Consider the following 13,500-nt stretch of genomic DNA (forward strand, 5'->3'; position numbering starts at 1 on the left):
TTAATGTTGGCTTTTAAGTGGGGGGTGATAACCTGTGTTTGAACACCTTTGACACCAAAGCTCTTGTTTTGAAGCAACTCCATTGCTCCAAATTCCAACTAAGAAAAAAAAAAAAACTATTTTCATTCAAAGTTTAATAAGTAGTGCAGCAGGCAATAAAATTAGGGTTTGCACTGGGTTAATGACTTTGTAGAACAAATAAGGGACAATTAGAGGAGAAAGAAGAAGAGCACAGAATATACTAAGAATCGAATTCTTGCAAAGATGCATGTGAACTTTTGCACTATGTTAAATTGCAGAAACCAAACCAGTCCTATAACCACTCCATGAGCTCTTTAGTTGTGTAATATCATAATCTGCCTAAAAGCCAGTTCTGCTACAATGCCTCAGGTAGATGAGAAGGTAAATTCTAATTAAATTATAAAATCCCACCAATTTGGAAGCAGAAGAATTTGTACAGAATTATTTCCAATGAAAACACATTTGCTTTGGAAGTAAGAACATTACAAATAGCAGATGTCTGATCTACTCTGCTTTAAGCATGAAATGCTGACTTTCAACTCATTCTCCATCTTCCCCCTTCAGTAGGAAAAGTCTACCTGGACAGTGACAGGGGTGCCTTCATCATGCCAGGTCTGGAAAAGAACTTGCCTAAGCACCTGCCTTGGATAGACCCGATTCCCTTCTTTTTCACTGTGGTTTCCCACAGACCAACAATTCACCTAATTAAGGACTCATTATTAATTATTTTTAAGTGTGATATGGGATGTATCATTATTATTATTGTTGGAAATACATATTGAAGTATTATTGATAACATGACATGATGCCTGGGATTTGCTTCAAAATAATCCAAGGGCTCACAAAGAGTGTGACTGGCCAGCCATAAGCTGATAATTATTGAAACTGGGTATTGGGTACAAGGAGATTCATTATAATTTCTACTTTTATATATTCATATATATTTGAACTGTTTCATAACAAAAGGAAAAATATTTTAAGTTTATCTACAACATACTATCTTCATAAAACTCTTTTGGTAATTTAAATGCCATTTAATGTTGATGACTGGAATTAGTAACTATGTGGGAGTGTGTTAAATTCTTTCCATGCATTATTTTAGTTAATCCTCACAACAAGCCCTGGCGGTCAGTATTATTATCTTGATATTATAGATGAAGAAAACAAGACACAAGCTCAAGGAACCTAGCCAGCTCTATAGCATGTAGTGACAAAGCAAGGGGTTAAGTCAGGTCTGGCTGACCTAAGGGGTCCATTATAAAATCACTATGTGTTATTCTTCACTTATAATATGTATTCCAAAAAGGGATAGAATGATGTCAATGAAAATTTGGCCATTCATTTCTCTAATTGTTGATTCACTCAAGTGAATGTTTACTGAGCATATGCTGTATCCCACGCACTGTGTTAGGCATGCAGTGATGAACAAGAGGGCAGAGCCAGTCCTAATGGGGCCTGCATCATTTCTTAGCCAGGTTCTTTCCCTCATTCTATGATTTGGTAAGCAGCAGGTCCTCTTTCTAAAGTTAATTATGAATGTTGATTTGTAATCCACTCTTCTCCTCAGACCTAGAGAGAACTACATATTTGTAGTACCAATAACTGGGAAACTATTTGTTCTTTCTTATGTGCTGGGACCTCAATAACTCTGAATAATACTCATGACCTTTAAGCAGTTCTGCATTCTAGAAATAATTGGCATGCATTTCACAATAGTTTATGGATGTGAATTCAGAAAAAAAGGAACTTCATTGTTCAAATACATGCAATAAACACAATGACCAATCTGATCCAGTTTAATTTTGATTAATTTTGGGGCCATGAACACGAATACATTATTTTAAATCTCCATTCATAAGACTTAGGGCTTCCTTAGGATAACTTTCTGCTCTTCACTCCTATTGCTCTGATAAAAGATGATACTGATTTTGTTTTTTTTTTTTTTCTGATTTTGTTTCAACTGTTCTTGACCAAGGTCTTTTGCTGACCCTGAAAGCCCTACTGGATATAACCAATCATTATGTCCATCCACTAGCATGTGCTTGAACATTGTTTCAACTCTGGAAAGATTTTCATGGCAAAGCCAGAATCCACCCAGTTGCCACCCCCTCCACTGCAACCACTTGGGTCCTGACCACTACCATGTCTTTCCTGGATTGTGGTTGGAGCCTCCTGTCCATTCTCCCCACATCTCCCACTGTCCTCTGCATCAGCAGGAGTGTTTCTTTAAAATGTTAGCTCATAGCCTTTGCATAGAACCTTCTAATGTTCTCACGTCTCTTTCAAAATAAAAGTCAATATGTTTATACTCACCCACAAGGCTGTAGGTACTCTGGCCCCATTACCTCTAAATTCACCTCTTACATTTCCCCTAATCCACAGTGCTCTGGCCCTACTGGCCTTTCTTCGCTGTTTTTCAGGCATGCCAGGCTCATCCCCATGCTAAAGTCTTTTACTCACTTGCTTGAATGCTCTTTATGAGATATCCAGAATCACCCTCACCTCCTTTATCTGTCTACTCGATATTACCTTACCAGTGAATTCTCCCATGACCACCCAACATGGCTGCACTTTGCCCTTCACCATCTGTCCGCATCTTTTTGTCTGCTTAATTTGTCTCCATAACATTTATCATTTGGTAAACTATTTTATTCTTGTTGTCTATCTCCCCCACTAGAATATACACTCTACGAGTCCCCTCCTGACATTGTATGTGTTGTTCACTGTTATACTATGGAGAGTGCTAGGCACCTGGTAAGCCCTTAATGCATAGCTAGTGAATCGGTGAAAAGGAATGTGTATGGGCAGCTGGCAGAAGTTTACAAGATTTAAGCTAAAAGGACATGAAGAAGCTTCTCTGCTTTTATGGTCTAGGGTAGGAGTCCTGATGATCTATGAGGTTACTGTGGTTCATTCAGACACACACAGACAACTCGAGCTTTACAACACCATGTGGTACCACTGCCAACTCTCCAGTTGGACTGGGTAATCTGTGTGACCTGTGATTGTGGCTGTTCCTTGAGGGTTGGAGAGATTTTCCTGATCAATCATCTGAGTACTTCTCTAGGTTGGGGAACAGGGCACATGGTGCGGGGGTGGGGTGCATTCCTTTGGCAATTTTCTAATTAGAATTCTCTTAGTCTGTTCAGATATTCTATTTTAGGTTTAGTTTCTACAGACTGTATTTTCTTTAGAAGAATACCCATTTCATTCATGCTTTTAAGTTTATTTGCATATAGTTACACAAATTATTCCCTAATGATATACATATTTTATTTCTTTTGTTTCTGTGATTTTTAAAAATAATTTCCTATTTTGAGTAATGACAGTTTCTCCCTTTTCTAAAATTTTATTAGTTAAGTCAGTTATTTACCTTTAAAATTTTTTTAAGGATCAGATTTTGTAGTGGGTTGTACCTCCTACTTTAAAAAAAATTCATGTTTCATTTATATCTTCTTTTGCCTTTTAAAATTCCTTCCTACTATCTTCTGTTTAATTTGTTGTTTATTTTTATAAGAATTCCAGGAGTCAGATGTTTATTTCATTTGTTTTACTTTTTTTTTGAAAGAACCAAAAACTTCAGTAACAAAAATCCTAATATTTGAATAGGGTTATAAGGTGTCCGTAGACATTTATGCACATAAAAGCTTTTCCTGCTTAAAAAAATTATTATTGAAGTACAGTTTTGTTTCATTCTTTGTTTTATACCAGTACAAGTATTTACACTAGGAAATTACTCTGAAATGCATCCCAGAGGCTCCATCTTTTTGCTCTGAAGTGGGATATTTTCCTTATTTTTTTCTTTAAGAATTCTGCAATTTAGATTGTTTTTTTCTGATCCATGGATAAAGCTTTTTAATTTTAATTCTCATTGTTTTTTCATGATTCTCAGAGAAGATGCTGACTTAGGCAATCATGTGCAGTTTGGAAATCCCCTCTTATTGTTTTGCTTTCTAGGAGTTGAAGGGCAGAAAGGAATTAGTATTTATTTATTATCATGAACAAGATAAAATATGGTCGCACAACTGCTTAGGTGTAATATCCATTCAACGAGGGGTACACTGAGTTTCTACATAAAATTGAAAAATCCTCATGAACCTCAGAGTAAGGAAAGTACCATTTACATTTTAAAGTAATGACTTTTTGGTCTTATCTTACTGTAGCATCACAAGTAACCACCCTAAGTAACTTGTTTGTATGAGAGTGTATCTCCAGCCTCACTGAAGGCTATTTCTGGAGGAAGCTGCCTGGTTATCAAAGTTAAAGCATCATGTATATTCGAAGACAAATGGGAAGAGCCTGCACTTTATTTTATTTTTTAAAAGATTTTATTTATTTATTCATGAAAGACACAGAGAAGCAGAGACACAGGCAGAGGGAGAAGCAGGCTCCATGCAGGAAGCCCGATGTGGGACTCGATTCCAGGACGCCGGGATTATGCCCTGAGCCAAAGGCAGATGCTCAACCGCTGAGCCACCCAGGTGCCCCAAGCCTGCACTTTAGATAAAGCTTGAGTTCGAATCCCTCAAAGTAGATCTCTCTCCGCTTTATCCACTTGTGATGGGTTTCCCATCCGGGTACTCAAAGGCCCAAAGGATGTCATTTTTTCCCCTCCAAATACTTAGGCAAACCTAGAGCACAGGCTAAGTTCATTTGATTTCTGGGATCTCTGGATTCTTACCTGAACCCATTTAAACATCCCATATACAAAATGTACAAACTTCAAGTTATAAGAGAAGTAAGTCCGAGGGATGTAATGGTACAGCACGGTGAGTAGAGTTAATGAGACTGTTCTGTGTAAGTGAATGCTGCTGAGAGAACAGCTCTTAAAAGTTCTCATCACGGGATCCCTGGGTGGCGCAGAGGTTTGGCGCCTGCCTTTGGCCCAGGGCGCGATCCTGGAGACCCGGGATCGAATCCCACGTCGGGCTCCCAGTGCATGGAGCCTGCTTCTCTCTCTGCCTGTGTCTCTGCCTCTCTCTCTCTCTCTATGTGTGACTATCATAAATAAATAAAAAAAATTTAAAAAAAGAAAAAAAAAGTTCTCATCACAAGAAAAAAAAATTGTAACTGTGTGGCGGTGAACATTAACTAGACTTATTGTGGTGTTTATTACATAATATATACAGACATCAAACTATTCTATTGCATACCTGAGACTAATAGAATGTTATGTCAATTACATTTCTATTTTCTAAAATCCCATATTCCCCAGTGTAGGGACTCCACCTTAATCCTGCAGAGGGTGCTTACCTTCTCCCCACCTGTGTCCTTCTGCCAGCCAAACGCGACTCCAGCAGAGGCCCTAGGTTCCCATGTCCCAGCGCTTGGCTGACTCCTTAGCCTATGACGTGCACCTTTTCCCAGGCTCTGGGGCAACCCCATCTACCACCACAACCAACACCCCTTGCTCCAGAAGGTCCAGCCCTGCTATCCTCCAGCCATGATTTTTTACATTATTTGAGTTTTGAGAGAGAGTGAGAGCACCGGGGGAGGGGCAGAGGGCACAGGGGAGAGAATCCTCAAGCAGGCTCCCTGCTGAGCACCTGCTGAGCACAAAGCCCTACACTTCATCCCAGGACCCTGAGATCCTGACCAGAGCCAAAACCAAGAGCTGGATGCTTAGCCGACTGAGCCACCCAGGCGTTCCTCATTTTCCATGTTTTAGGTACATTCTGAGTTCCTACTATGTTGCATTCCCAAGATATAGCCCTGGATTCTAGTTTACCAAAAAACAACTGCTTTCCTGTGCCCTTGGCTCCTCACTTGGAAAAGATGTATAATAGCTGCCTCACCAGAGAGCAAGGAGGGCCAGTAAGAGACATTTGCCAAACATCTGCCTGTAGCAGACCCATGATAAATATTAGTCCTCTTTCCAGGTTTGGTGAGTTGGGCAGTGGCCACGATATTTCCCGAACATTCTGGCAGGAGTCAAGCAAGAATCCTGCTGTATAGAAAGAGAGGATTGCCTCAGGCCCTAAGAGGGAGGGAGTCAGACCTTTTTCCATGCTAGTCCTGCATGAGCTCTGTGGAAATGATGGGAACAAACAGTTCTATAGATGACATAACTCGGGTGGAATCATTGAGGTGAAACCAGTTCACTGAATTTGGCAAGCTGTGACAGGACAGGGAGGCTAATATCCTTCCAACATAAAAGAGCTGGGTTTGGGGTTTTTTGGCAGCTTGTCTAATTTTATTATCTGATTATAATCCCACACCTTTATTCCATTTATTCCATGCATTTGGTTGATTCCATCAGTTCTGGTTTGCAAGAATTTCTGCAATTCTGTACACGTTTTCAAATTTTCTGGACTATCAGAAGCAGATATATTCTCTCCTCCTCTATACACATACCTCCCCCCCTCCACACACAGTGCTGTAAAAAGAATAATATTGACATGGGCATAATGATAAACCAAATAGGAGTGGTTGCATAGACAATTTATCAAGTCAGCAAGTATTATTGAAAACTTGCTCTGTGTCAGGCACTGTCCTAAATTCTAGAAATATACGGTGGGTTAGACAAGTTCTGGTTCACAGAGCTGACATTCTAACACGTGTGGGAGGCAGGCAGTGAATAGATACAATCAATGGTGGAGAGACAGAGCAGGGTGCAGGGTGCAAGAAGGCCCCGCAGATGCCTTTGCAGGTGATGGGGGAGGGAAGGCCTGGATAAGCAGGTGCTGTGTGAACAGACACCTGAGCTCCCGAGGCAGGGAGTCACGCAGACACGGTGGAAGGAATGAGAGGAACAATAAGAGGGAGAACAGCGAAGTCCAGATGAAAGAGTAAGAGGCCCTGGGGTCGGAGGGGAAGGAGGAAGGGGTAGAGCATTGGCAAGGAGGGCAGGAGCACCCAGCAAGCCGGCCAAAGGCCTCAAAAGCCATGGCAAGGATTCTGGATGCTTTCTGAGAGAAGGTGAAGCCACTGGAAGGTTAAGCACAGAACATTTGAAATGAGAGTGATAATGAAATGTCAGCATTGAAGTAGGGATAGGGAACATAAGATGGGAGAGCTCTGACCCCCTGTCTGGTTGTTCCTTGTCTGGGTCAGTGTGACACTGACATTTATCTTTTGCCCCTAAGTGGCAACACTTCCTGGGGAGAGTCCTGATTCCGCTTGATGGCACCGCTCAGCTGTGAGGATGAGAGGACATGTTGAAATGGGAAAGAAGCCAAATGAAAATAATATTCTTATGTATGTTAAAATATGAAAAAATAATAAAATTTGCAGCTCAGGATCCTACATTTATTGTTCCTTAGGTTTAGAAATTTCTTCCCAAATGCTCTCCCTGCACCCAATTTATTCACCACCCAATTTATGCTTAAATGTCACTGAAGAGGCTGACTTCCAATCTCAGTTAAGTCCCCTTGTTATGCTGCAGCTGCACTCTGTGCTTTTTCTTCGTTATACTTGTCAGTTTGTTTATAATTAAGAATTTGGTGATTTAATTGTTGTTTCCTTCCCACACTTTGGGAGCTGATCTTCATGAAGTGCTGGCATATAGCCCTTGCAAGTACCACAAGTGTGTGCTCAATACTATCGCTTCACAGTAAACCAAGGTAGAGAAAGCAAGTGACTTGCTCCAACCACTTGGGTGAGTAGCAGAGCTGGAGTCCTGACTCAAGGGTCTGATGTCAGAGCCCCTGCTCTTAATCAACCATTAGCCTCACATATTTGAGACTAGGGGCTATGGGTGCGTGCTTGGCTCTAATTAGGTGAAAGAAGACATTTTTTAGACATCATCATTCAAAACTGATCCATCTTTGAGATTTGAATATAGAGCACTCTTCTCCAGCCATAATTTCTAACCCAGGACGGGTAGGTTTTGGGGACACCTTTTGCTTGGGCCCCCACACACTTCACTCCACCCATTGTGTATAACATGCCTTCCTTGGCCTCTTCCTAGCTACTCAATGGTGCTCTATAGATTGCTTCTCCTTCCCGGAGCTTCTAGTCTGGCAAACTCATACTCACTCTCATTCTGAAAAAATGGCTTTGCATGGGGTAGCTATGTGACAGAAGTAATTCTTTCTAAGTCTTAGTTTCTTCACTTATAAATATGGGTTATATGGGATTTTAGCCATGAGGCTGCACAAGTGAAGCACTCAGCAGTACCTGGCACAGTGAGGGAACTTAGTGCAAGCCAGCCAGCCTTTTACCATCTCTTCGTTGGTATACATAATTCATCAGATTTGTTTCTGGGTTTCCTTTCTCCTAGCTACTTAATTGCTCACCTCCACCCTTTTAGTTTTTAAGGAATGTTTTTATTGTCTCTTAACACAGCTTAAGCATCCCAGAAAATATTTCCTACTCTAAGATCTACCACCAAGCATGCAAACCACCACTAGCAAGCAGTTGAGATTTCCTGGGAAAAGCATGGGAAGCAGAATCTTTATCCCACCAGGCACCAGGGGAGGGGCGGGTTGGGGTTGTCACTAACTGTGCTGTCATGCTTTCTCATCTTAAGTGGGGAACAGCAGTTCCTCCTCTCCACAAGGTGCTGGAAAATGAAATGAGGTGGAGTATTTTTGAAAACAGTTCAGTAATTATACATTTGTTCTTTTGTTCATTCCTTCCCTCCTTTTATTTTCCATTAGTAGCTCTAGTAGAAAGTGGCCAAGAGTCCAGAATACAGAGTCAGAGGAGAAAATTCAGATCAAGTATCTCACCTCATAAATGAAGCTAACTAATCACCCCACAAAACTGGAATTTATGATCTAAGTCATCCTTTCATATTCTTCTCGGGTATAAAAAGTATCTTAATGTGACACAATAATCTTAGACAATTTAACTTGGCATGAAATGATGCAATGAGAATTGGGTAAAACCAGTAACAATTTAGGAGAAAAATTAATTTAAGAATGGTGTCAGGATGAGGATCTCCTTACTGGTTGACGTAAGTGGAAATTACTCTTGGAGCCAAAGGTGGAGAGAATTTAATTCAACTCCCATAAGGCTAAATGATTTACTCACAGTCACCAGCTTTTCCTCTAAGATTTAGTAGGTATTGCTCTAGGGAAATAGACCATGCCAATTCATCAAAGTTTGAAGACAAGGGAATAAAATATGAAGTATAATATTAGCAACAAGCATCTATTATTTATAGATGATATAGTTGTATATTGGCACAACCAATATACCAGTTGAGTATTCAACTGAAAACTCAAAAAATAAAAGTATAGATTGTGACTGTACCAAAAATAATCTGTAACAAAAAGTTCTTGTTTTTTTACAGTCATTTAGAAACTATAACATCAAATATTGAGGAGTAAACTTAGTAAGAGATGCCCTACACCCTGAAGTATAACACTTCCATAAGGGATGTAAGACTTGAGAGAGTCTTAAGAATGGGAGAAATATTCCCCATTCTTGCAGAAGAACTTTCAACTTCGTAAAATGTAAGGTATTCCTAAACATTGTACAAAGTAAATGCAACACCAACACAACTCCCAAAAGACTGCAAAATTTGGGGGGTTGGGGGGGAAACTTGGCAAACATTCTTCTAGTTCACCTCAAAGAACAATTGTTGAGAAGAAACATGAGCGGTAAGCATTGACGTCAAGTATTAAGGAGGGCCTCGAAAGCTCAAATATGCCAGTATAAAGCTCTAACATTTAAAACAGTAGGATGCAGGGCTACCGGGCTGGCACCATCAGTAAAGCATGTAACTGCTGATCTCAGGATTTTAAGTTCAAGCCCCACGCTGGGTGTAGAGATTACTTTAAAATATCAAATCTTTAAAAAAGAAAGGAATAAAGAAAGGTAGATAGATAATAGGATATAAATACAAGACAAAATGAAACAGTCCCAGAAGTCTTAATTTGGCACAAGACATAAATGTGACATTTGAAATCAGCAAAGAAGTTAGATGACTTAGAAGTACTGCGTAAGCTGATTTGTCACGGAAAATATGAGTTGAATTGTGTCCACCGAGAAGATATAAAGCCCTAACCCCTGGTACCTATGAATGTGATCTTATTTGGAAATGACCATTGTCTTTAGAGACAAAGATTTGGACACAGAGACACACAGGACAGAATGCCACGTGACAAGAGGCCGCAGCTGGAACACTATAGCGAAAACTCAAGGAAAACTGAGGGTTGCCAATTACCACCAGTGGCTAGGAATAGGCAAAGAAGGATCCCCCTAAAGCTTTCCAGTATAATCTGGACCTACCTCTGAACAGTGAGGGTTTATATTTCCATTGATTGCTTCAAGCCACTCAAGTTCATGGTAATTTACTATGGCAGCTTACTCCTTATACAAAAAAAAAATCTAGAGGGGGAAAAAAAGAATTAAACATAGAGATGAAATAAACAATGACCCTCAAATAATATAGAAAATGTGGGCATAAGTTCATATCTTCTAGGGAGTTTCTTAAAGATGGAAGTTAAAGATGAATAAATTTGACTTTATAAACATTTTAAACATGTGCAGGATAAGAGATAAACTATAAAATAAATATATAATTCATGGCAAAGGATACAGTCAACAGAAAAATAAACAGTACCCAAAGGAATGCACAAAGGATAAGATTAGGCAATCACTTAAATTTAAATATAAAACCATGTACCCTATTCACATGTGGCAGTGGTGTCTATGATTAGCACAGGCCTTTTAGAGAGCAGTTAACTTGTCTATTTCAATCATTTCTTATTTTTGCTTTTCCCCTTTCTAATGTATGCTTTTAAGGATTTATTTTTTATAATTTTCATAGAATAGATTGAGTTCTGAAAAGGATATGTATTTTTATGAAATATATGTACTTATATATTAGTTAAAATAGCAGTTAAGACATTGTTCCCAAATAAGTGAGTATACTAGTTTCACCAAAATCTCACTAGTATTTACATTTTCCCCCACTAATAGAATAAAATAGCACCTCATTTTAATCTGTACTTTTTAAGTGAAGGGAAATATTTCTCCCTGGTTAACTTACTCATAGAAGTTGTATTTAAAACATATTTTTTGGTCAATTAATTTATTTGAATCTTAAAATTTACTACCTTCTTAGTAATTCCCAAGAACTCCTTGTGTAATATAGAAATTAACTCTTCGTTTGTCTCTCACTGGGGACTCTCTCTTCACACCACATGCTTCTCAGGGCTCCCACCCATTCCAATGGTTTTGACCACCATCTTTATGTTAAAGACCCCTCAATCCTCATGCTCAACAGAAAATCATTTTTTTCCCCTCCCCAAACAGCTTGGAATAGTATTAGGTAACCTGGGTGGTATAACTGAAACAGAGACCATAAAAGGACCATTTTTAAAGATTACATTATTTTTAGCACCATTTTATTTTATTTTATTATTATTATTTTTTTTTTTGGAAAAGGTAGACTTTTAATAACTGCTTTTATCACCAGGTTAAGTCATGCAGTTACAAAGTAGTTAGAAATTTTGAAAGGATATTGTTTAAAAAAAAAAAAAAAGCTCATTCTTACATAAATAATATCTAGTACTTCATTGGGACACCACTGTTTAAAAGGCCCTCGTGAAATAACTCCCAAACAAAACACTCAACCCAAGGATGTTTCCAGCCCAGTGGTAATGAAGCTGCGAGCAGAATTCAGGCCTCTCAGGGGACGCCGAGGCAGGCCGAGTCGGGGCCCCTGGCAGGGCTCGGAGCCGCCAGCTAGACTCCAGAGCGGGAGTCCAAGTGGTTTTTTCTGGGACGCTCTACTTGAATTATTGTTCAATTAGACAACACAGATCTTCGGAAGAGAACAATTAATTACCACGATAAGGAGGTTACTGCACTCTTTGGACTCTATGTCGTAACTGCAGTTAGTAAATTCTGACAGTCAAAAAAATAGCCTCCACCATTGGCAGGTGTGAAGATAACTTAATTCTCCATTGGACTTATTTTTTTGCTGGACAACAATACATGACTGATAAGCTATAAATGATACTGTTTTATATTATAAAAATACTAGCTTCTTTTCATTTATTATGTTTATAGGCATTCACTGCTTGAGTCAAGGTTAGGCTTGGTAAGTGATTAAAGGCAATTTTATTACAGCAGCATGTACTTATTTTATTCTAAGAGAATAAAATGCATAAAGAGAAACCGCTTTTATCTTTGTTGCAATCTGTAAAACTGAGTTATTTTGCTGATGTAAAATACCAGTAAGTCACTTGAGGACCATGCCACCCTCTGAAAATGCCCCACACCTGCTGCTCAGAGGCGTCAGAGCTACCACAGGTCTCAGACTCGTCCAGAGCCGAGGCAGTGAGCCACTGGCTGCTGCTGGGCAACAGGTGCATTCCCGGCCCCAGGATCCGCCCTGGGGGTCCCACCTTCCCAGAGCAGGCGAGGAGCAAGGCAGCACAGCTGGAGGGAAGAGACCTTCCATTTAAAGGCAAAAATACCCAAATGGCTCTGTGGCACAGGTCGTTTCTAGTTCCATATTCGTCGGCCGGTACATGATCCCCTAACCTTAATTTCTTTTTCTCAAAGGGGCGGATTTGGACTGATGTGTTGAGCGTGATGTCCATTTATCTAGTAAGTCGAGAGAGCACGCGCGAGAGATTTCTGTGGCTACATGTAAACTTGTGAAGGGTCTGCAGATGAAGGGGGGAAGAGGGCGGTGAAGAGGTCAGCCAGGTGTCTATGTGAAGGTCACCCCAGCTTCATTGTAGACCTTGAAGACCTTCTCAATGGCGTTGACGTAGGCGGCCGTTCTCAGATCCAAGCCCAGGTTGTACTTCATGGCCGTGCGCATGATTTGCCGGGCGGAGCGCTCCATGGTGTAAGCTAGGCCAGAGTGCACGATGTCCTTCTTGGAGGCGCCCGATATCCTGTCTTGGAATTCTGCTGTGGGCACAACGGGAATAGTTCCACCATGCTTTCCAAATTTCCTTTCCAAGCTCTCTTGAACAGATATGAGCAAGTGGTAGTTAGAATCCCTTTCATATTTGAAGGTCAAACGACCATAGCTGACATGATTCAGATTCTTCAGCCACTCAAAGTAAGACACTGTCACTCCTCCAGCTCACTCCTTCCATTCAAGTAGAGGTCTGGAATCACCATGATGTTCCTCTCCAGGAAGATCTTATCGGCCTCTGGGGTTGTTGGTCCATTGGCACCCTCAGCAATGATCTTGGCTTTGACTCTGGGTGCGTTGGACTTGGTCAGCTGCTTCTCGCCGGCAGCGGGGATCAGGATGTCACAATCAGCTTCCAAGATGCTCCCTTCATAGGGCTTTGCCTTGGGGAAGCCCAGGATTGATCCATGTTGCAATTTGAAGTCTTCCAGTTCCTTTGGGTCAATACCATCTGGATTCCATATGCTCCCATCAGATTCACCAACACCAACACATTTAGCACCAAAACGATGTAAGTATCTCATAGAGTAGCACCATTTTAAAGATTAGATATGAATTAGAAAATAATTCCATAGTCTTAGTGCATAGAAACAACAAATGGATAAAAAATACTACATTAAATGCCTGAGTGCTTGAATAAATGAGTA

The 13,500-nt window shown here is 40.2% G+C and overlaps 1 pseudogene; it reads right to left on the reverse strand.

The window, feature by feature from the left end:
- Positions 1 to 11,289: 11,289 nt before the first annotated feature.
- On the reverse strand, positions 11,290 to 13,386 carry LOC140603880 (glutamate dehydrogenase 1, mitochondrial-like; annotated as a pseudogene).
- Positions 13,387 to 13,500: the final 114 nt, after the last annotated feature.

The sequence above is a fragment of the Canis lupus genome, chromosome 1 (genome assembly GCF_048164855.1).
Source record: "Canis lupus baileyi chromosome 1, mCanLup2.hap1, whole genome shotgun sequence".
NCBI classification, from domain to species: domain Eukaryota; kingdom Metazoa; phylum Chordata; class Mammalia; order Carnivora; family Canidae; genus Canis; species Canis lupus.